The sequence below is a fragment of the Pseudophryne corroboree genome, chromosome 7, assembly GCF_028390025.1.
Source record: "Pseudophryne corroboree isolate aPseCor3 chromosome 7, aPseCor3.hap2, whole genome shotgun sequence".
In the NCBI taxonomy this organism is placed as follows: domain Eukaryota; kingdom Metazoa; phylum Chordata; class Amphibia; order Anura; family Myobatrachidae; genus Pseudophryne; species Pseudophryne corroboree.
The window spans coordinates 317,256,646-317,279,495 of NC_086450.1; the positions used below are offsets into that span (position 1 = coordinate 317,256,646).

At 50.0% G+C, this 22,850-nt stretch overlaps 1 protein-coding gene and 1 pseudogene across 1 annotated transcript in view; both read left to right on the forward strand.

Moving 5' to 3' along the window:
* CIITA (class II major histocompatibility complex transactivator) overlaps positions 1 to 6,676 on the forward strand; it is a 234,643-nt gene extending 227,967 nt beyond the window's left edge. Inside the window, exon 22 of the mRNA XM_063934288.1 lies at positions 5,531 to 6,676. The gene's annotated coding sequence lies outside the window, so the exon portion shown is untranslated. The remainder of the gene's footprint in view (positions 1 to 5,530) is intronic.
* Positions 4,276 to 4,394, forward strand: LOC134946821 (5S ribosomal RNA; annotated as a pseudogene).
* Positions 6,677 to 22,850: the final 16,174 nt, after the last annotated feature.

Sequence of the window (22,850 nt, forward strand, 5' to 3'; positions counted from 1 at the left end):
TCAAAGAGCTCAGTAATCAGGGGTAAAGGATAACGGTTCTTGATGGTAATGTCGTTCAAACCTCTGTAGTCGATGCACGGCCGCAGACCACCATCTTTCTTTTTTACAAAAAAGAAGCCTGCGCCGGCTGGAGAAGAAGAAGGTCGAATGAACCCCTTTGCTAGGTTCTCTTTAATATATTCCTCCATAGAATGCGTCTCAGGCAGAGACAACGGATAAGTTCGGCCTCGAGGTGGAACCTTCCCTGGAACGAGATCAATCGGGCAGTCCCATTCTCTATGAGGAGGAAGGATATCAGCAGAAGCTTTACTGAACACATCCGTGAAATCTTGATATGGAGGAGGTGGAACATCAGACGACCTGGGGGAGGAAGAACAGACAGGCAATACTTTAAACAAACATGTCTCAGCACAGGAGGAACCCCATGCCAGGATTTGCGTAGTCGTCCAATCAATTGTAGGATTGTGAAGACGGAGCCATGGAAGGCCCAGGACCACAGGATGTGTGGCTCTTGGAATCACTAAAAAAGAAATAAGTTCGGAATGAAGAACTCCCACTCTCAGACGAACTGGTAGAGTCCTTAAAATAATAACTGCATCAAAAATTTTGCTGCCATCCACGGCAGTTAAAGAAATGGACGAAGGAAGTCTCTCGGTGGGTAGGGACCACCGTTTAACATAGGCTTCGGTAATAAAGTTCCCAGCTGCTCCGGAATCAAGGAGGGCAATGACGTTCCGATAACGTTGAGCAACTTGAAGCGAGACTGGGAGATTACAATCTTGAGGAGATGGAGAGGAGATCATTACTCCTAGCCGGCCCTCTCCTTGGCGAGCTAGGATTTGGAGTTTCCCGGACGTTTGGGACAGGCATTAATGGTGTGAGACGGAGCTGCACAATACAGACAGAGAGACTCGGAGAGGCGTCTTCGGCGCTCAGCAGGCGTTAAACGGGAACGGCCAAGTTGCATGGGCTCATCTTTAGATGGTGACAGTTGACGAGGAGGAGGAGCAGAAGATTTTGGAGCAGATGATCTTCCACGCTCAGTTGCTCTCTCTCTGAAACGTAAATCAACTTTCGTGCAGAGTGAGATTAGCTCATCTAACTTAGAAGGTAAGTCTCTGGTAGCTAACTCATCTTTAATACGCTCAGATAAGCCATGCCAGAATGCAGCATACAGGGCCTCGTCGTTCCATGCCAGTTCGGATGCCAGGATCTGGAACTGTATCAGATATTGTCCTACAGTACGTGACCCCTGGCGTAAACGGAGAATCTCGGATGAAGCTGAGGTTACCTGGCCTGGCTCGTCGAAGATGCGCCTGAATGTTGACACGAAGGCAGTGTAGGAAGATAGCAGGGTGTCGGACCTCTCCCATAACGGTGATGCCCAATCAAGGGCTGAGCCACTGAGAAGAGACATAATGTAGGCAATTTTTGTACGGTCACTGGGAAAATTGCCAGGTTGTAGCTCAAACTGAATCTCACACTGGTTGAGAAATCCCCTGCAGAATCTTGGAGATCCGTCAAATTTTGCTGGCGTTGGAAGATGAAGACGTGGAGCAGAAATGGGTAAGGTGGGTGGGGTTATAGCTGGAGTCACTGTGGTTGACGCACCAGACGCGCCTGATCCACGGAGAGTTGTCTGAATCCCATCCAGCCGAGTAGAGAAATCCTGGAGACAGCGGATGATGTGGCCCTGTGCAGCCTCCTGATGTTCTAGTCGGGCTGCCAGTTCTTGCATCGGCCTGGCCGCTTGATCCTGGTCTCCGGCTGGATTCATTAGGTCAGTGCTTACTGTCACAACTGAGGGCCTGAGCTGACGGGAGGCAGCCTCAGTTGTAGGGGCTGAGATGTACCGGAACCTGGGAGGTTGTATCAGACCCCTGGACATGTAAGTAACATGAATAATAACTGCCCGAAGGCGTGACCACGACAACTTGGATAAAAGTCAATGATGTTTATTATGACAACTCCGCAACACAGCAGCAGTAAAAGAAAACGTAAAAGTCAGCAAAGAATAAATACAGTTCCTGGGTACTACAGGATGGCAGGAGCCACAGGGCACTGGTAGTGTGAGATAGTTCTTATAATCTTCTAGATGGAAAGTCCTTACCAGGCCCGACTGTAGCAATGGAGATAACCCAGGATTGTGCCAGCTGGTGTTCCAGGAAAAGCTGGGTTGCTGAAGATAAAACGGCTGCTGTGGATACTGGCTGGAACCAGACTGTTGTTAGCACGGAGTGGATACTGGCTGGAACCAGTTGAATAATAAATGAACTTGGGAGCGATGAAATATGAACTGAAATGTAGAACTTGAGAGCGGAGAAATAATAATACCGGTGGAGAGTGGTAAAGTGTAGAAAGGACACCGGCCCTTTAAGAGAAGCTGTACTCTGCTGGAAGCTGAGCTGGAAGCAGGTAATGTTGTAGCTGGAAACAGATGAATCCACAATGGATTGGAGAGTCAGGCTACACCGCAGGTGGAATGCTGGTGCGGGTCTCTATGGTGGAAGTCTTGAGACAGGAGCTGGAACCTGGAAGACAATCACAGGAGAGAGACAAACAGGAACTAGGTTTGACAACCAAAGCACTGACGCCTTCCTTGCTCAGGCACAGTGTATTTATACCTGCAGCAAGGAAGGGATTGGCTAGGCAATTATGCAGATTATCAATACTGAGAACAGATTGGTGGAAATGATCAACTGACAGAATCCAAGATGGCTGCGCCCATGCAGACACTTGGAGGGAAGTTTGGTTTGTAATCCATGTGGTAATGAAAACAGTAATGGCGGCGCCGGCCACCGGAGACAGGAGGCGCCAGGCTGATAGATGCACATCCAACCACGCGGACACAGCGGAGGCCGCGGCTGACGTAATCGCCACTCAGACACTCTGCATGCAGAAGTTCAGGGACGGCGGCGGAGGCCGCGGGAGACGCCATGCCAGGTGTAATATGGCGTTTACTGTGACAGCGTCCCAGAGTGACAGGAGAGGATACAGGAATGTACACATCAGGATAACAGATGGGATCCGGTCCTGGAGCGCTGAGCCAGCCTTAGGAGGCATCTGATGGGTAAGAAATGGCGTCCAGATACCCGGATCGTGACAATGTGTATAAACGATCACCTATGAGCACTTGTGTAGCAAATGTGGATATACCCACACTGTCTATAAGACTGTGTCCTGATATGCTGATCACATTTAGAAGTCTGTCAGATGTAGGTATATATATATAATCGTCTACCCAGTAAAAGCAAGTTTACAAGACTCAGAAAAAGTGACAGTCAGAAAAAGTCCTACCTGACGGCAATTAGTGCCAGCCGGTCCTCTTTTGCGTAGGACTGGAATGGGCACTGTGACACTATTGAGCTGCTTGGTGTATGGCCAAAAAAATGGAGCTCAAAATACCTAAATAGACCTGACTATATTATTCACATAATAATAAATATGTGTGTATTATTCACATATAAATAAGTGTACAGCCAATGTGGATATGCCCATACTGTTATGAGGCTATATCCAGGTACGCTGATCACACATGAGTGAATGATGTGTCAGATATGAGTATATGAGTGTGGTTGTGCACCCAGCGGGTGCGGGCTTACGAGACTCCAATTGTGACCGTCAGGGAAGTGGGTGAGAAAGTCCTATCCTGAGAGCGGTTGGTGCCAGCGGGTCCTTCCTTGCGTGGAAAACGCGTTTCGCCCGTACGGGCTTGTTCACTTCACTTTGTGGTCAGCAAGCAGCTTATCAGTGTCACAGTATATAATGCATAAGGATCATAATTTTCAATACTGTGCCCAGATTAATTACTCTTTCAGTAAGTGATACTACAGCTGTTTAAATTAATTAATTATTTGCCACAAATTTTTGGTAATTAGAAAGGAGTCCTATTCATGCATGATCTTTGCACTATAGCAATATTTTATGTCTCTATTGAAGAGAATATATGTGCATACTTCTACTTGATTGATTAATCTGTCTGACGCTTGAGTTCTCCTATGAACTTCTTTCTCCTATCATATCTCATATGAGAATTAAAATATAAAATAAAAAAACACAAATAAGAATAATGTATAACAATTAATTAAGTGAAAATTAATTAAGATTATTCCTTATACTTTTTCCTACTTTTCTACTTTTCTGTGGACTCTCATCCACGATCCAGGACGTGTGACACCACGGCAGTGGGAGTCGCTGCGCCCTGCCTAACGGGAAAGCAGATCCACACCTTACCTTATTCTCCTATATAGGTGCACTCTCATTGGTATATAGTTCCTCTACTACCATACCACGCCGCTAATGCCCGATCTCGTTCGATCTTGGAAGCGAAACGGCGTTGGGCTGGGTCAGTACCGGGAGAGGAGACTTCCTGGGAATACCCGGAGTTGTAGAGTAGGTACTACTCCTTTTCAAGGTGACCACCAACAGCAGTATCACCACTAATCTTCTTTCACCCCCCTGTTTTGGTATATAATAAGTCCAGCGTCAGACTTTAATCACGGTAACAGACAGCCCCAATACGTGGGTAATCTGAGCATCTGGTCGCCAGCCAAGTGTACAACATAGATCCAACCATATTGGCTCTTTGAAGATACACACTTTTCTCCTTCCTTGGTTTCACTAATACAGAATTTCTGTACTGGTCAGGGGAGACGGCTGTCAGACAAATAAGTGTCTACAACCTCTCCAAACAAAGACCAGAACATTTTAACATTTTTTGTATACTCGTTATATCTCTTTCTTATTTCACTTTTGGATCATAGATGGGTAATAGCTTTTTAACCTTGAATAATAAATGGATGTTTTAAATATCTTTTTGACACACATTTAAAGAATTTCTTTTTTGTATAAGAGTGCGCCCACACAAGAGCTTTCTTTTTTTCCTGTTGTTAGTGCTTAGATTATCAGCAAGATTGCTCCGCGTGTAGCCCCTACAGCGATAGCGATGCGCAGCCCCGTGCATCGCTATCGCTGGTGCTAGATTGGCATGCCGTGCAGGCCAATCTAGAGGGTCGCTCACTTCACCTGCTGGGTGAAGTGAGCGCCCCCCCACCGTCTCCCCCCGCATGCTCAGCACAGATCGCGCTGTGCTGAGCGGCGGGAGAGATGTGTGCTGAGTGGTTCGCTCAGCACACATCTCTCCCGCATCGGCCCGTCTATATGGGCCTTTAGATCAGACTTGCACAATAGATATGGCCTAACTAAAAGCTGAATCAGATATAGGATTAAGAATTTTTAGCCCACTGTCCGCAGAGTCACATTGAATTATCTGAATTATATGTTATTATTAAAATTGTCTATAATATTAAATCTCATATGGAGACAATTCCCATAATTCGTCTACATAATAGACATAGATTAGGCACTATTCTATGGTAAAAAGAAAATACCCTATGATACTGGATACACAATAACCCATTCATATATTGTTCACTATTTATGTCTCACGCTTGCTATCATCACTGCAGTTTTCTATAGCCTCACTGCAATTCACATTTGTTAAGACATTTTTGATCTCTTGCACCCACAGTATATACTGTAACGCCACGCAGGAGGAGGCCTAACAAGACAGAACATGCAGCCAAAGCCATGACAACTGTTCTGCTGGATAAGCTGGAACAAATGGACGCAGCCAGGGAAGATGCTCGCATGGACCGTTTCCTGGCAGCAGAACAAACCATGCAGAACAATTGTATGGATCATATTCGTGAGCTACAGAGGGAGAACCAGGAGTTTCTCACATCTCAGTTTGGAAGTCAACGCTTAGGGCACCCACATAATATGCCTCCCCAATACAGTCACTCATATCCCCATTTAATCCTGCACCGTACCCAGCACCATATGAGTATAGTCATCCCCAACGGTTCCGGTATGAATGGTCGACCATGTTATGGTCGACAGTCATTAGGTCGACCACTATTGGTCGACATTGACATGGTCGACATGGACACATGGTCGACACATGAAATGGTCGCCACCTGAAAGGTCGACACATGAAAAGGTCGACATGAGTTTTTAAACTTTTTTGGGTGTCGTTTTTTGCGTAAAGTGACTGGGAACCCCAATTAGTGCACCGTGTCCCCTCGCATGGCTCGCTTCGCTCGCCATGCTTCGGGCATGGTGCCTTCGCTTCGCTCGGCACAGATTACCGTTCCAATCGTAGTCCACGTGGATCGTAAAGTATGGAAAAGATCCCCAAAAGAAAAAAAAAGTTAAAAAACTCATGTCGACCTTTTCAGGTGTCGACCATTTTAATGTGTCGACCATGCGTCCATGTCGACCATGCCAATGTCGACCTAATGACAGTCGACCATAACATGATCGACCATCTGAACGGATACCATCCCCAACGACCCCCTACACAGAGGCCGGTAGATCCTAATGCACCGGTGTACCAAGCACGGTATAAGTATACTCATCCCCAACCACCCCCCACACAGAGGCAGGCGGACCCTAATGCTCAGGTGTATGAAAAGTTACCTTTATCTCCTTGGCATTTAAATTATTACCAGAGTATTTGCAGATGTATTGTTGCTGTTGTTATTGTATTTTAGAAAAACGTTAAAACATTTATAATACGCTATATATTAACATAGTATTGTTATTTTGTATGTACAGTTCTTGTTTTGTATAAAGTAAAAAAGGTGTCACACCTGTTTTGTAAACTTTTGCTGAAATGTAATTTCTGCTGCGGGGTACACTGGGCTCCACGAGGAATGGACAATGGGGTGTAGAGTAGGATCTTGATCCGAGGCACCAACAGGCTCAAAGCTTTGACTGTTCCCAGAATGCATAGCACCGCCTCCTATATCACCCCGCCTCCCTGCACAGGATCTCAGTTTTTGTAGTTGGTGCTGCAGTAGCAGGCACTTAACAGAGGGGCTGCTCCAGGCAGCCCTAAGAAGAGCTTTTTTTCTGAGGAAAAAAGTGAAGACTTCAAGGGCAGCAGCACTGTTACATGTCAGTGGACATTCACGGCTGCAGCTCCGGCTCTCCCCAGCGGCGCTGTACACTCCCGAGCTCTGGTTGCCGGGTAACTACAGCAGGAGGCTCCGGTTTTCTTCTTGTCAGGCACACACGATGGGGGCTCTCTGGGATCGCGTGGCCGCGCTTCGGGAGGTGGTAAGTGGGTCCTGCTTGCGGGACCCGGTCTTTATCACGATCTAGCACGGTCAGTGGGAGGCGGGCCGCGCGTGCTGGCGGTGGACACTGAGGCAGTACAGGCGATCCCACTAGATCACCAGGGCATGGGACAGGTCAGGTTTTCTCTATAAACCGTTTTATTAGAGCCCGCAGTGCCCGGTGGTTTTGCCAGCAGGCGGATAGAGCTTGGACCTGAAGCCCCTCCCCCAGCCCCAGGGTGCCATTTTCTGCAAATGTTCCCGCCCTGGAGCTGCATATCTGTCTCTCCCTCACTCCCTGGCAGTGTCTGCGGCGCCATTATCCCTCAGCTCCCTGTTCCTGGGAATGCTTGGGCAAATCCTCCTATGTAAAGCCGCCTGGTTGTCATTGCTGTGACTTTACAAGACACTTAAGTATTCTACCTGCCTTTTTTAGTCAGTGTTAGTTAAGAAAGAGTGCACTTAGTCAGGGTTTCCTAGTACAATTACCCTGTGATATACATCCAGTTCTTACTGTGTACTGTTATATCTATTGTTATATAGCTGTGTAAGCTAGTCCAGTGCAGTATTATTGTTAGTAATAACCTCTGCATTGTACAGACTGTGACTATTTGTGTGTGCATTTGATAGCTGAGTGGTGTCCATTTCGTGTCTTTCACTCAACCTGCTATCACTATATTCTATAACCTGAGGGGGCTTGGTGCATCAGGTTTTATCTAATATAGGATTTTCACAAAGATATACTTTATTACATATTTTTCTCTGTGATTAAGTCACCATATCTCTCCTTTATCTCTGCTGGTGCTGACTACACTGCGCAGGGGTTTGGGCTAGAGGTATTGTGCTGCTGACAAATTGTACTGTGTTACCTGATACTGCAAGTTATATCATGTCTGCTTCTGAGGGTAAAGGTTCTGGGGATGAACACACTGCCGGTGTTGCTGAAGCCGCAGATACCTATGAGGAGAATATGGCAGCTTTGGGCTCTGGTTCAGGGGGCTCCTTGCCCCCCCCAGTGGGACAGTGGCAACGGGGGCAAATAATGACCCGCCGTGGGCCGCATTTTCCACGCTTCTGCATACGCTAGTTCATAAACTAACACCCCCTATGGGACCCCCAATGCCGGTGCAACTGTTTGTGGTCCCTGCAGCTAACCCGTCGTGGGCGGATGATTTATCTGCTCAAATAAGGAAGTTGAACCAGTCCCTGACTACTAAAAAGTCTGACCGTCGCTCGCCTACGTCCAAGGGGTCCTCTAAGCAAGCGCTTGTCTCCTCACAATCCACTGCTGTCACTGACACCTCGTCGGATGAAGACGGCACTTACACTGACCCCACAGGTTCTGACTGAGATATGGCTGATGGGGGGAGGGTGGTTCACATGTGGATGTTCCTGATCTTTTGGAGGCTATTAAGTTAATTTTACAGATTACGGATGATCCCGAGCCATCCGTTCCTCCTAAGAAACCAGATAGGTTCAAGCATCAGAAGGTGATTAAACAAGTTTTACCTCACACTGACCACCTAATTGATATACGTCAGGAACCCTGGGAAAACCCGGGTATGAAGTTTGTGCCTCAAAAGAAGATGCTGGCTCGCTATCCCATCGTGCAGGAGCTGTCTAAGAATTGGGAAACGCCTCCTCCAGTGGACTCACATGTGGCTAGGATGGTGGTTTCCTCAGCTCTACCGGTCACCACCGTCACATCTCTAAAAGAGCCTACGGATAAACGTGTGGAGGGTTGTCTGAAAGCGATTTACACCCTCACGGGTGCTGCAAAAAGGCCCACTATTGCAGCTACTTTGGCTGCAGAGGCCATTGAAGCATGGGCCTTGGAGTCAGATGCTGAAATCTCCTCTGACCATGCTAGACAATGCTTGTCTTATATTGTCACAGCTTCTCATTATATTAAAGAGGCGGCTTCTGATGCCGGTATCCTGGCAGCCAAGGCCTCTACTACGTCAGTCCTGGCTCGCCGGATATTGTGGCTGAGATCCTGGTCTGTGGATCTGGATTCTAGAAAAACCCTGGAGGTACTCCCTTTTAAGGGAGATATTCTGTTTGGGGAGGATTTAAATAAGATTGTGGCTGACTTGGCTACTGCCAAAACTGCCTGTCTGCCAAGTACTGCTCCTTCTGTGTCGAAGGCTAAAGGTACTTCCTTTCGCCCCTTTCGTCCTTCAGGTAAAGCAAAAGGTCAGGCGTACAACAAGCAGGCCCGCATTTCCAAACCTGGTAAGCCTAAGCCCAAAAGAGCCTGGGCGGCCCGTCAGCCAGCTTCCAAGACAAATAAGCCTGCCGCATGACGGGGCGGGCCTCCCTCTGGGGGATCACAGGGTGGGGGGCCGGCTTCTAGGGTATACCCAGGAATGGTTGAAGACCACTTCAGATGCCTGGGTATGGGAAGTCGTCACTCGAGGTTACGCCATAGCCTTCAAAAACCGACCACCTCATCGATTTTGCCAGACAGTCGTCCCAAAGGCAAACACTCTACATTCGGTGGTACAGACCCTCCTGGATACAGGAGTCGTAGTACAGGTGCCTCTTGCGCAGAGGGGCCGTGGGTACTATTCTCTGCTGTTTCTAGTCCCGAAACCGAATGGGTCCTCCCGGCCCATTCTCAACCTCAAGGCATTGAACAGGTTTGTGAAGGTTTCCAAGTTCCGGATGGAAACCCTTTGCTCTATAGTTCTGGCCTTGGAACCTGGGGACTTCATGGTCTCCCTGGATATACAGGATGCTTACCTGCATATTCCTATAGCAGTGTCTCATCAGCAATACCTGAGATTTGAGATTGGCAACTGCCATTACCTGTTTCGGGCGTTACTTTTTGGTTTAACAACGGCTCTGCGAGTCTTTACAAAAGTCATGGCGGTGATGGCGGTGGTACTCCGCCGTCAAGGGGTCAGGATACTGCCGTATTTGGACGACTTGTTAATCCTGGCAAATTCCCCAGAACTTCTCCTGCATCATCTAGATGTGACGGTCCGGTTTCTGCAAGCCCACGGGTGGCTCATCAACTGAAAGAAGTCATCCCTGATACCTGCTCAGAGCATGGTGCATCTGGGAGCACTATTGGACACTCACAACCAGCGGTTGTTCCTGTCTCAGGAGAAAGTCCTGAAACTTCAGGACAGGATTCGTTGCTTCCTATCTCGTCCAAAAGTGTTGATACATTCGGCAATGCAGGTGCTGGGCCTCATGGTGTCAGCATTCGACATGGTGGAGTACGCTCAATTTCACTCTCGCCCTCTCCAGAGGCTGATTCTAGCCAAATGGGACGGCCTGCCTCACCGGATCAGGTCTCAAATGATCTCATTGACTCCGGAGGTCCATCTGTCACTGCTCTGGTGGCTCTGGGACCAACAACTGTGCAGGGGCCATCCATTCTGGATATCCGACTGGGTCCTGTTGACGACAGATGCCAGGCTAAGAGGTTGGGGTGCAGTACTGGAGCAACACTCCTTTCAGGGGTGGTGGACCAAGGAGGAGTCCCTCCTCTCGATCAATATTCTGGAGTTGCGGGTGGTCTTCAATGCCTTGAACCTAGCCCAGCAGTGAATTCAGAACCGTCCTATTCAAGTACAGTCGGACAACGCCACCACAGTAGCTTACATAAATCATCAAGGCAGCACTCGAAGCCGCCTAGCAATGAAGGAAGTCTCACGGATTCTACAGTGGGCAGAACGCCATCTACCGGCCAAATCGGCAATATTCATTCCGGGACTCCTGAATTGGGAAGCGGACTTTCTCAGTTGTCAGGACGTGCATGCCGGCGAGTGGGGCCTCCATCCAGAAGTATTCAACTCCTAGTGGAAAGGTGGGGCCTTCCAGACGTAGATCTGATGGCGTCTCAACACAATCACAAGGTTCCGGTCTTCGGAGCAAGGACAAGGGATCCTCAAGCAGCATTCGTGGATGCGCTGGTGGTACCGTGAAGGTTTCGGCTGCTGTACGTGTTCCCTCCGGTGTCACTCCTGCCCAGGGTAATTCGAAAGTTCAAGCAGGAAAAAGGAATTCTGCTTCTCATAGCTCCAGCGTGGCCCAGATGGCACTGGTTCTCAGACCTGCAAGGCCTATCGTCAGAGCGTCCAATTTTACTTCCACAATGCCCAGACCTCCTAGTTCAGGGCCCCTGTGTCTACCAGGACCTGGCCCGGCTGTCTTTGACGGCGTGGCTCTTGAAGCTTCCGTCTTACGGGCTAAAGGGTTTTCTGAGGTGGTCATTCAAACTATGTTGCGGGCCCAGAAACCGGCTTCTGCTCGGATTTACTATAGGGTCTGGCATTCTTACTTTGTTTGGTGCGCATCTAACGATTATGACGCTTCCAAGTTTAGTATAGCCAAGTTGTTGGCTTTTCTTCAGCAGGGCCTGGATTTAGGCCTGCGTCTGGCCTCCCTCAAGGTTCAAATATCTGCCTTGTTGGTGTGGTTTCAGAGAAAAATTGCGACCTTACCTGATGTGCATACCTTTACTCAGGGCGTGTTGCGTATCCAACCTCCCTATGTCCCGCCTGTGGCTCCTTGGGACTTGTCGGTGGTTTTGGAGGCGTTACAAGAGTCTCCGTTTGTACCTCTTGGTTCAGCTGACCTTAAGTGGCTTTCCCTTAAGGTGGTGTTTCTGCTGGCTATTGCTTCAGCTAGAAGAGTGTCGGTTTTGGGTGCCTTGTCCTGTAGTTCCCCATATCTGATATTTCACCGTGACCAGGCGGTTCTTAGGACTCGTCCTGGCTATCTACCTAAGGTGGTTTCTTCGTTCCACCTTAATCAGGAGATTGTGGTTTCGGCACTTGTTTCTCCTGATCTGTCTCCCAAAGAGCGGTCTTTGGATGTGGTACGGGCTCTCCGTATCTATGTGAAGAGAACTGCTCCTATTAGGAAATCTGATTCTCTTTTTGTTGTGTTTGGGTTTCACCAACACAAGCAAACTCTGGCCAGATGGATTAGAATGGTGATTGCACATGCTTATGTGAAGGCTGGTCTCTCTGCTCCTGATCACATTAAGGCCCATTCTACTCGGTCTGTTGGACCTTCTTGGGCGGCCCAACATGGTGCGACCCTCGAACAATTGTGCAAGGAAGCTACGTGGTCCTCTGTGAACACGTTCATAAGGTTCTATGCCTTCGATACTGCCGCTTCCCATGATGCTTTCTTTGGATGCCAGGTTCTTGTGCCCGCTACAGTGCATCCCCTCCCATAAGGAACTGCTTTAGGACATCCCCATTTTCCATTCCTTGTGGAGCCCAGTGTACCCCACAGCAGAAAATTAGTTTATGGTAAGAACTTACCTTTGTTAAAACTCTTTCTGCGAGGTACACTGGGCTCCACAAGGTGCCCACCCTGACACACTTAGCTTCTTTGGGTTGGTATGGCATTTGCCGCTGACACGTCTCCTGTCGTGAGTATGTGGTGTTGTGGCTACTAACCGTTGTCGTCTCTTTTCCTGCTACTGCATTGGACTGGTTAACTAAAAACTGAGATCCTGTGCAGGGAGGCGGGGTGATATAGGAGGCGGCGCTATGCATTCTGGGAACAGTCAAAGCTTTGAGCCTGTTGGTGCCTCGGATCAAGATCCTACTCTATACCCCATTGTCCATTCCTTGTGGAGCCCAGTGTACCTCGCAGAAACAGTTTTAACAAAGGTAAGTTCTTACCATAAAACTCATTTTTTCAACCAAAAAAAAGTGTAACACACAATCAGTTGAACATGGGCAAAAACTGGGAACCAATCAAGTGCTTTTAAAATGACATCACACTGGTTTTAACATGGGTGACCCGGGTTGAGCAAAAAGGCACCAACACTGCAATAACACGGGAATAACCCAGGTCACTATTGCGATGTGAACGTGTTTTACCCGGGTTGGAGCCGTGTTCTAATCCCGGATCTGACCTGGGTTTGCGATGTGAAAGGGGTATTAGAGGTATACGTGCAAATACAGTATTGTGTCTGCACACTTATTACACAAATACAATGGCCATAGCAGAACTATGATCTGTAGAGGGAGGTACTGGAAGGATGATGCATGGATTTTTCCACCCCTCCCCAAATTGACAATGCTATCAGTTGAGCGATATTTAAGGTGGATATGTATCAATATTCTTAAGGGGATAGGTTTCCCTTGGCAACAAATGCGCTTATAGCATCTATAAAACTATTGGTAGAAGCTGGATGCTGTGGGCAACTTCTCCACTTTACCTTCTTGAAGTGGGGTTGTTTTATCAAACCTTTTAGAGGTCCAGGGCCTGATGCAGAGTCAAACGCAGAAATCCACATGGCTTTGCCTAATGTTGGCCACCCATCTGACACCTTATGCATATGCTGATGTACACAAAGCAGTTTCTGTATGGCTGAATGTGAAAGGACTGAGAGACCCACCTCTAGCATTAATGCATGCTATTATACCAATTGGCATATTCTAATATGCCACCATCAGCTGCACCATTGAATCTTACACCTGCCATAGGGCTGGTTCAGCTTCTGAGTCTATGGCCTCCTAAACTGACCTCTGTGAATGGAGCCACATGCAGTAAGACATTGGTGACGCCCACTGAATGGTCCATTTAATTCTAGCCACCACCCAGGAAAGCCCAGCCTTTTTTCCACAACATTTCTGATGGTCTCAAATGCAGAGGCGTATCTAGGGTAGGGGGAGTGGGGCACGTGCCCTGGGCGCCTTGGCAGGCCCAGGAGAGGGGGGCGCCGCCGGCGGCCAGGGCATCATGCCCCACTCGCCCCCGTCAACCCTAAATGTGAGGGGAGGAGAGCGCAGCGTCTCTCCCTCCCCTCACCGCCGCTGCCAGCACTAGCAGCGCTGCTGTGTCCGGTTTCCGGTGTTAGCCAATCAGAGCTTGCGGACCGGCTCCTGATTGGCTGCCGGTCCGCGAGCTCTGATTGGCTAGCGAACCGGCGCCAGAAACAGCCGCCGGAGACGGGACGGGAGACCTGGACGGAGCGGTGAGGGGAAGGAGAGGCGGTGAGGGGAAGGAGAGGCGCTGCGCTCTCCTCCCCTCACATAAGCGGCCGGTGAGTGAACGGGGAAGGGGGGGCACAGGCACAGTGGGGCATGTATCTGGCACCAAATGGGGCATGTAACTGGCACTGAGTGGGGCCTGGCACTGTGGGGCATGTATATGGCACTGTGGGGCATGTATCTGGCACTGTGGGGCATGTAACTGGCACTGTGGGGCATGTAACTGGCACTGTGGGGCATGTTTCTGGCACAGTGGGGCAATGTAACTGGCACTGTGGGGCATGTATCTGGCACAGTGGGGCAATGTAACTGGCACCAAATGGGGCATGTAACTGGCACTGAGTGGGGCCTGGCACTGTGGGGCATTGTATCTGGCACTGTGGGGCATGTATCTGGCACTGTGGGGCATGTAACTGGCACTGTGGGACATGTAACTGGCACTGGGGCATGTATCTGGCACAGTGGCGCAATGTAACTGGCACTGTGGGGCATGTATCTGACACAGTGGGGCAATGTAACTGGCACTGTGGGGCATGTATCTGGCACAGTGGGGAAATGTAACTGGCACAGTGGGGCGTGTATCTGGCACAGTGGGGCAATGTAACTGGCACCAAATGGGACGTGTAACTGGCACTGAGTGGGGCCTGGCACTGTGGGGCATGTATCTGGCACTGTGGGGCATGTAACTGCCACTGTGGGGCATGTAACTGGCACTGTGGGGCATGTATCTGGCACAGTGGGGCAATGTAACTGGCACTGTGGGGCATGTATCTGACACAGTGGGCAATGTAACTGGCACTGTGGGGCATGCATCTGGCACAGTGGGGCAATGTAACTGGCACAGTGGGGCATGTATCTGGCACAGTGGGGCATGTATCTGGCACAGTGGGGCATGTATCTGGCACAGTGGGGCAATGTAACTGGCACTGTGGGACATGTATCTGGCACAGTGGGGCAATGTAACTGGCACTGTGGGGCATGTATCCGGCACTGTGGGGCATTGTATCTGGCACTGTGGGGCAATGTAATTGGCACTGTGGGGCAATGTAACTGGCACTGTGGGGCAATGTAACTGGCACTGTGGGGCATGTATCCGGCACTGCGGGGCATGTATCTGGCACTGTGGGACATTGTATCTGGCACTGTGGGGCAATGTAACTGGCACTGTGGGCCATTTTCAGTGGCCACACCCCTTCTGGAGCATGGCCACACCCCTTCTGGAGTGTGGCCACGCCCGCACACATGCCTCTTTTTGTGTGCTTTTTTTTTTGGGGGGGGGGGGGGGGGGGGGCGCCATTTTACATCTTGCCCTGGGCTCCAAAAACCCTAGTTATGCCTCTGCTCAAATGGCCTGTTTCTGTAGCAACAATGCTTTTAAGTGTTCACTGTATGTAATACATGCATTGTAATTTTATTTTAGAAGTTTTTGCAAAAATCGCTCCAATATGTGACCATTGGCACTGCATGCAGCTCAGTGCACGAGTGCAAATAAATTGTTACAATGTTCTCTAAGATGCTGTATTTGCATCTAGCAGGGTTTTGTTACTGGAGTTGTTGTTGAGCATAAGACTTAAGAGGAGAGAGAAGTATCAAACATTCTGAAGACGGGTTACCTTTCCCATAGTAACCAGATTCTAGCTATCATGTACAGTACATTTTTGTAACAAGGGTAGGCAGCTAAGCTTTCCAGCATGACCTGCTGCAGTTTCAGCATGCACTAATGCCAAATTTTTGGCAAGCCATGCTGGGATGTGTAGTTCCATAGCAGGGGCACTTTAGAGAGGAGGGCCGTGTTCTGCCTCGTCCGTTCAGGCCCCCTTCTCTCTGCTGGCGGCGCTGGAGAGTGAGCACTAGTAAGCTCAAACTCTACTGCGCAGGCACAGATCACCATGAAAATGACCGCTGCACCATTTTTATGGTGATTCTACAGTGCTGACATCAGCATGGGACTCCGGAGGGCTAAGTACCCCAAGAAATGGGTGCAGCATGTGCGGTGGGGGCCCTCTCTGGACTCAAGGCATAGTTACCTACTTTGCTGCCTCCTCCTCCGGGAGGAGGCAGCGTTGTAGGTGTATGGGGGGCGTGGCCGGCACAGGATAGGCGGTCCGGGGGCGTGGCTGGCAGCAGGATGGGCGGTCCGGGGGCGTTACATCAGGGTCGCGTCATCGTGACTCTGCCCCCCGCTGTGCTGTGCCGAGTAACGAGCCGCTGCATAGCGGGGGGCGGAGCTACGATGACGCGATTCAGCGCGAATCGCGTCATCGGACCCCCTCGGGCCACCCGCTTGTTCTCTGCTGCGGGCGGCCAAGGGGGAAAGCGGGAGGCTTGCCCACCTTTCCGGGGGGCCGGGAGGGTCACCCGATTTTCGGGAGCCTCCCGGCCATTCTGGGAGGGTAGGCAAGTATGACTCAAGGGTGTGTGTGCACCACACACACACATTGCACCCATTATAGCACCCACAGGCTGTCTTCCCTTCAGCTGTTAAATGATGGCTAAAATCTGGTTGCTATGGTCCAGAGGCTTCAGTGGGTTTGACACCTGGGGGTATATTTACTAAGCTCCCGATTTTGACCGATTTTGTGTTTTTTCTTCAAAGTGTCATCTCGGGAATTTACTAAGCACAAATCTCGGCAGTGATGAGGGCATTCGTATTTTTTTTTGAAGTCCAAGAAAAAAAATACGAATGAATACACCATCAGTCAAATACGCCTGTTATTTGATAGAACTCGGTCATTTACTAAAATTTGTATTTCACAAACACTGCCGTGAATAAATACAAATCGTAAAAAAAAGCAGTTTTAAAATAGACCTGCTTTTTTTTACCGTGTTCTGATAGGCATGCACGGATCCGTGAGATCCGTGCATGTTTATCAGTGGGAAGGGGTGGGAAAGTGTTAATTTTTATAAAAAAAATTGCGTGGGGTCCCCCCTCCTAAGCAAAACTAGCCTCGGGCTCTTTGAGCTGGTCCTGGTTGACAAAATATGGGGGGGAAATGACAGGGGTTCCCTCATATTTCATAAACCAGCACCAGGCTCTGCGCCTGGTCCTGGTTCCAAAAATACAGGGGACAAAAAGCGTAGGAGTCTCCCGTATTTTTGAAACCAGCACCGGGCTCCACTAGCCAGGTACATAATGCCACAGCCGGGGGACACTTTTATACTGGTCCCGGCGGCCCTGGCATTACATACCCAACTAGTCACCCCTGGCCGGGGTACCCTGGAGGAGTGGGAACCCCTTAAATCAAGGGGTCCCCCCCCTCCAGCCACCCAAGGGCCAGGGGTGAAGCCCGAGGCTGTCCCCCCATCCAAGGGCGGCGGATGGGGGCTGATAGCCTTTTGAAAAAAATTTGAATGTTGTTTTTAGTAGCAGTACTACAAGTCCCAGCAAGCCTCCCCCGCAAGCTGGTACTTGGAGAACCACAAGTACCAGCATGCGGTGGAAAACCGGGCCCGCTGGTACCTGTAGTACTACTACTAAAAAAATACCCCCAAAAAAACAGGACACACACACCGTGAAAGTATAAGTTTATTACATACATGCACACCTCTAAACATACATACTTACCTATGTTCACACGAGGCTCTGTCCTCTTGTCCCTGTAGAATCCTTGGGGTACCTGTGAAAAAAATTATACTCACATAATCCAGTGTAGAATCAGACCTTTGTATAATCCACGTACTTGGCAAAATAATAAAACGGAAACCCGACCACGCACTGAAAGGGGTCCCATGTTTACACATGGGACCCCTTTCCCCAACTGCCAGGACCCCCCCTGACTCCTGTCAAAGAGGGTCCCTTCAGCCAATCAGGGAGCGCCATGTCGTGGCAATCTCCTGATTGGCTGTGTGCTCCTGTAGTGTCTGTCAGGCAGCACACGGCAGAGATACAATGTAGCGCCTATGCGCTCCATTGTATCCAATGGTGGGAACTTTGCGGTCAGCGGTGAGGTTACTTTCGGTCAACCGCTGACCGCAAAGTTCCCACCATTGGATACAATGGAGCGCATAGGCGCTACATTGCATCTCTGCCGTGTGCTGCCTGACAGACACTACAGGAGCACACAGCCAATCAGGAGAGTGCCACGACGTGGCGCTCCTTGATTGGCTGAAGGGTCCCTCTTTGACAGGAGTCAGGGGGGGTCCTGGCAGTCGGGGAAAGGGGTCCCATATGTCAACATGGGACCCCTTTCAGTGCGTGGTCGGGTTTCCGTTTTTTTGTTTTGCCAAGTACGTGGATTATACAAAGAAAACAAGAAACCCTGGATTATGTGAGTATAATTTTTTCACAGGTACCCCAAGGATTCTACATGGAGAAGAGGACCGAGCCTCGTGGGAACATAGGTAAGTATGTATTTTTGGAGGTGTGCATGTATGTAATAAACTTATACTGTCACGGTGTGTGTGCCCTGTTTTTTTTTTTTTTTTTTTTTAAATAGTAGTACTACAGGTACCAGCGGGCCCGGTTTTCCACCACATGCTGGTACTTGTGGTTCTCCAAGTACCAGCTTGCAGGGGAGGCTTGCTGGGACTTGTAGTACTGCTACTAAAAACAATATTCACATTTTTTTCAAAAAGCTATCAGCCCCCCATCCGCCGCGCTTGGATGGGGGGCCAGCCTCGGGCTTCACCCCTGGCCCTTGGGTGGCTGGAGGGGGGGACCCCTTGATTTAAGGGGTTCCCACTCCTCCAGGGTACCCCGGCCAGGGGTGACTAGTTGGGTATGTAATGCCAGGGCCGCCGGGACCAGTATAAAAGTGTCCCCCGGCTGTGGCATTATGTACCTGGCTAGTGGAGCCCGGTGCTGGTTTCAAAAATATGGGGGACCCCTACGCTTTTTGTCCCCCGTATTTTTGGAACCAGGACCAGGCGCAGAGCCCGGTGCTGGTTTATGAAATATGGGGGAACCCCTGTAATTTTTCCCCCCATATTTTGTGAACCAGGACCGGCTCAAAGAGCCCGAGGCTGGTTTTGCGTAGGGGGGGGGACCCCACGCATTTTTTTTTTTTGCTTTTTAACAATTTTTTTTTTTTTACGAAAGGTGCACAATGAAGCCCTGCACGGATCTCACAGACAGAGGCGTAACTAAGGGAGGTCGAGCAGGGCACGTGCCCTGGGCGCCGTGGCAGGCCCAGCAGAAGGGGGCGCCACCGGCCAGGGCATCGTACCTGTTCCACCCGCCTGCCTCCGTCATTGTGCTGCTGCTGCCGCCCTCCCACCTGCACTGCGCCGCCGAGCTAGACCCGTGGACGTGGTGCTCACCGGCATTTGAGCACCGTGGGGGGTGCAGCTCCTCTCAGGCTCCTCAGAACTTCCGGACAGCGGCATTCACTGACTCCGAAGTCTGAGGCTGTCAGGAGCTCCGTCATCCTGCTGAGTGACTGACATGCCTTGGGGCTCTTCCCATCATAGAGGCGGGGGAAGCAGCAGCAGGTTATAGCACATTACTAGGGGTGATGGCCGGGGTCAACATTATATACAGCGCACGCTCTACACTACAACAGCATCTATTATCTGCCTCCCCCAGCTGCTAGGGCTGACATGCAGCCAGCGGGTATATGCTGCTGCTGCTGGAGGAAGTTGCTGCTGCTGCGGTCATCACTACCTGCAGGGAGTGAGAGCCCTGTGTCACGTGCTGCTCCTGCCGGGGTTCAGCTCCCGCAGCAGCTATATTGTGCATAGTGCTGCTGCTGGCCGGGGGCTCTTTCTCTGTGCTGTGCCTGCTGCTGCTGCTTTGGGCCAGTCTCCTCTCCTCCTCCAATGTCCCCTGTAGCAGTATGATGGAGGCCACACTCTGGCAGAGACCTGGGCTTGGTGCTGGGGAAATGCCTGCACTACGGTACTCTTTATATCGGTGAGTCAGGACAAAGTTTGACCAGGGTGAATGATAGTGCCCATGTTGCAGGGGGGGGGGGGGGGGTGATGGTGCTGTCTGTCTACGGTGATGGGGAGAATGTTGATACTATGTCTGTCTATGGAGGAGAGGGGCGTTGCTAGGGGTAAAGATGGTGCTACTCTGTCTAAGGAAGGGGGGATGATGGTGTTGACCTGTCTGTCTATGATGGGGGAGGGTTTGCTGGGGGCAATGTTGGTGCTGTGTGTGTTTTACTATGGAGGGATGAGGGGGGGGAGCTGAGGGGAATGTCTGTGCTGTGTCCGTCTATGGAGGGAAGGGGAGATTGCTGGGGAGCATGATGTGCCCATGCTGCCTGTCAGAGCGGGACCTCGCACAGTGCCCAACTGCTCACGGTTCCTGCCTCCCAGATGGTAAGGGAGTAAGGAATGCCACAGTGATAGGATTACAAGGGGGGAGGTGACTCAAAAGAAACGGTTAGAAGTGTGTGTGGGGACACACACACATACACACACACACACACACACACACACAGATACACAGAGTGCGATGGCGTGCTGAATGACGATGCAGGGGTAGGTGATGGTGTGCTGAGTGACAACGCAGCGGGAGATGATGGTGTGCTGAGTGATGTCAAAGGGAGATGATGGTGTGCTGAGTAATGACGCAGCAGAAGATGGTGGTGCGCTGAGAGACAACGCGTGGGAGAAGGTGATGGTGTGCTGAGAGACGTCGAAGGAGGAGGTGATGGTGTGGTTGAGAGATGATGCAAGGGGAGGTGATGATGTAACTGAGAGATGACACGAAGGGCAGATAATAGTGTGCCAGGGGGGCAGGATGAGACACAGGGTGCAGGATGTGAGCCTTGTTGAACCGCTGTTGTATCATGCTGACCTTGTTAATATTCCTACACAAAAAGGCACCTTCTGGACGATGTGATCTCGTACATGAATAGTGAATACCGACTGAAGATGCCGTTTGCCTAAGAGGATAAATTTCTTCAGAGGTTCCGTATTGTGAGAAACCATCATACAGGTAAGGTGCGTGTTGAATTGAAAAGAATGTTCCTAGTGCGACGTGAAACAGGTGGTGTGTCATGTTGGCACGCCCCATTTTCAGTCACCACACCCCTTATGGTATGTGCCTACGGCCATTTTATCGGCGCGCGCACACGGTTTCTTTGCATCCATTTTTTATTTTTATTTTATTTGGGGGGGGGGGGGTTGGGGGGGGCGCCATTCCTAATCTTGCCCTGGGCTCCAAAAACCCTAGTTACGCCTCTGGTCTTTTGTTAATTGAGCACCAACTACTATAGGTACATGCAAATAAAAGTTTAGAGGTGACTGCATCCGGTAAAAGTTTTCTGGGGGTGTATAATAGGGCACTAGGAGAAAATGGAGAGAATAAAGCCTCTTTGAAATCATAATTAGTAAACATCGATTGATGGGGAAACTGGTCTGAGATACAACTGAAGAGAGCTGACTGTGTGAAGGTGGTAACATCGGGTAGGCTGAAGCCTCCCAGCGATCTAGGTAAAGCCAACTTAGCATAGGCAATGCAAGGTTTTTTCTTCTGCCAAATAAATGAAAAGAAAAGGGAATAAAGGTCTTTCGTGTCACGTTTGGAAACGAGGAGAGGGTGCATTTGTACAATGGGGGTCATTCCGAAGTTGATCGCTGCAGCCATGCAAACGCTATGCCGCCGCCCACTGGGAGTGCATTTTAGCTTAGCAGAAGTGCGAACGAAAGGATCGCAGAGCAGCTACAAAAAAAAATTGTGCAGTTTCAGAGTAGCTCCAGACCTACTCAGCGCCTACGATCACTTCAGACTGTTCAGTTCCGGATTTGACGTCACAAACAGGCCCTGCGTTCTCCCAGCCACGCCTGCGTTTTTCCTGGCACGCCTGCCTTTTTCCGAACACTCCCTGAAAACGGTCAGTTGACACCCAGAAACGCCCACTTCATGTCAATCACTCTGCGGCAGACATTGCGAATTAAAAGCCTCGCCAGATCTTGTGTAAAACTACATCGGCTGTTGTGAAAGTACGTCGCGCGTGCACATTGCACCGCATAGCATGTGCAGAAGTGCCACTTTTTCACTTAATCGCTGCGCTGCGAACTTTTTTATCTAGCGATCAACTCGGATTGACCCCCAATATACCAAAGTTTAGGAAAGAAGACAGTCTTCAAGACATCAATCCTGCCGCACAACGACAGTGGGAGATGCATCCAGTTAGATGGATGACAATACTGGCTTAAAGTTCACTGTGTAAAGAGAACTCAGAGTGGTTGGTATAATAGGATGAAGTTAAAATGCTGCCATACGGGATTCTGTCGGTCGAAATACTGACGCCGGAATCCTGGATGACGGCATACTGCCGGCATCAAAATCCCAACTGTGCTTGGGATCCCGGAATCAAAATACCAACACCGGAAATCCCATTCTTTTAGCGGGACGCACTCGCATCCTGACGCACGGGAGTGGTTAGGTTTAGGCATTAGAATGCGGGTTAGGGTGCAGGGATGGGAAGGGAATGGTTAGGTACCAGGGAGGAGGGTTTAGGGTTAGGTACCTACAAGGGGAGGTTGGGTTTAAGCACAAAGCGGGGATGGTTAGGTCTAGGCAGCGAGTTAGGATTAGGCACCACTGGGGAGGGTTAGGGTTAGGCACCCACAAGGGGGATAGGGTTAGGGTAAGGGGCAGGGGAAATTTAGGTTACTTTCTGGGGGGCTGTCGGGATTCTGATGGATGTTATGCCGCTGTCTGTATTCTGACTGCCGGCATCCCATCCATCGGTATATCATAACGAATCCGGTATAAGGACCAGGGGCGGATTGGCCCACCGGGGTACTGGCCAAGTCCCTGCTGGGCCAGTCCCATGAAGGCCTCGCTGGGCCGGCAGAACTG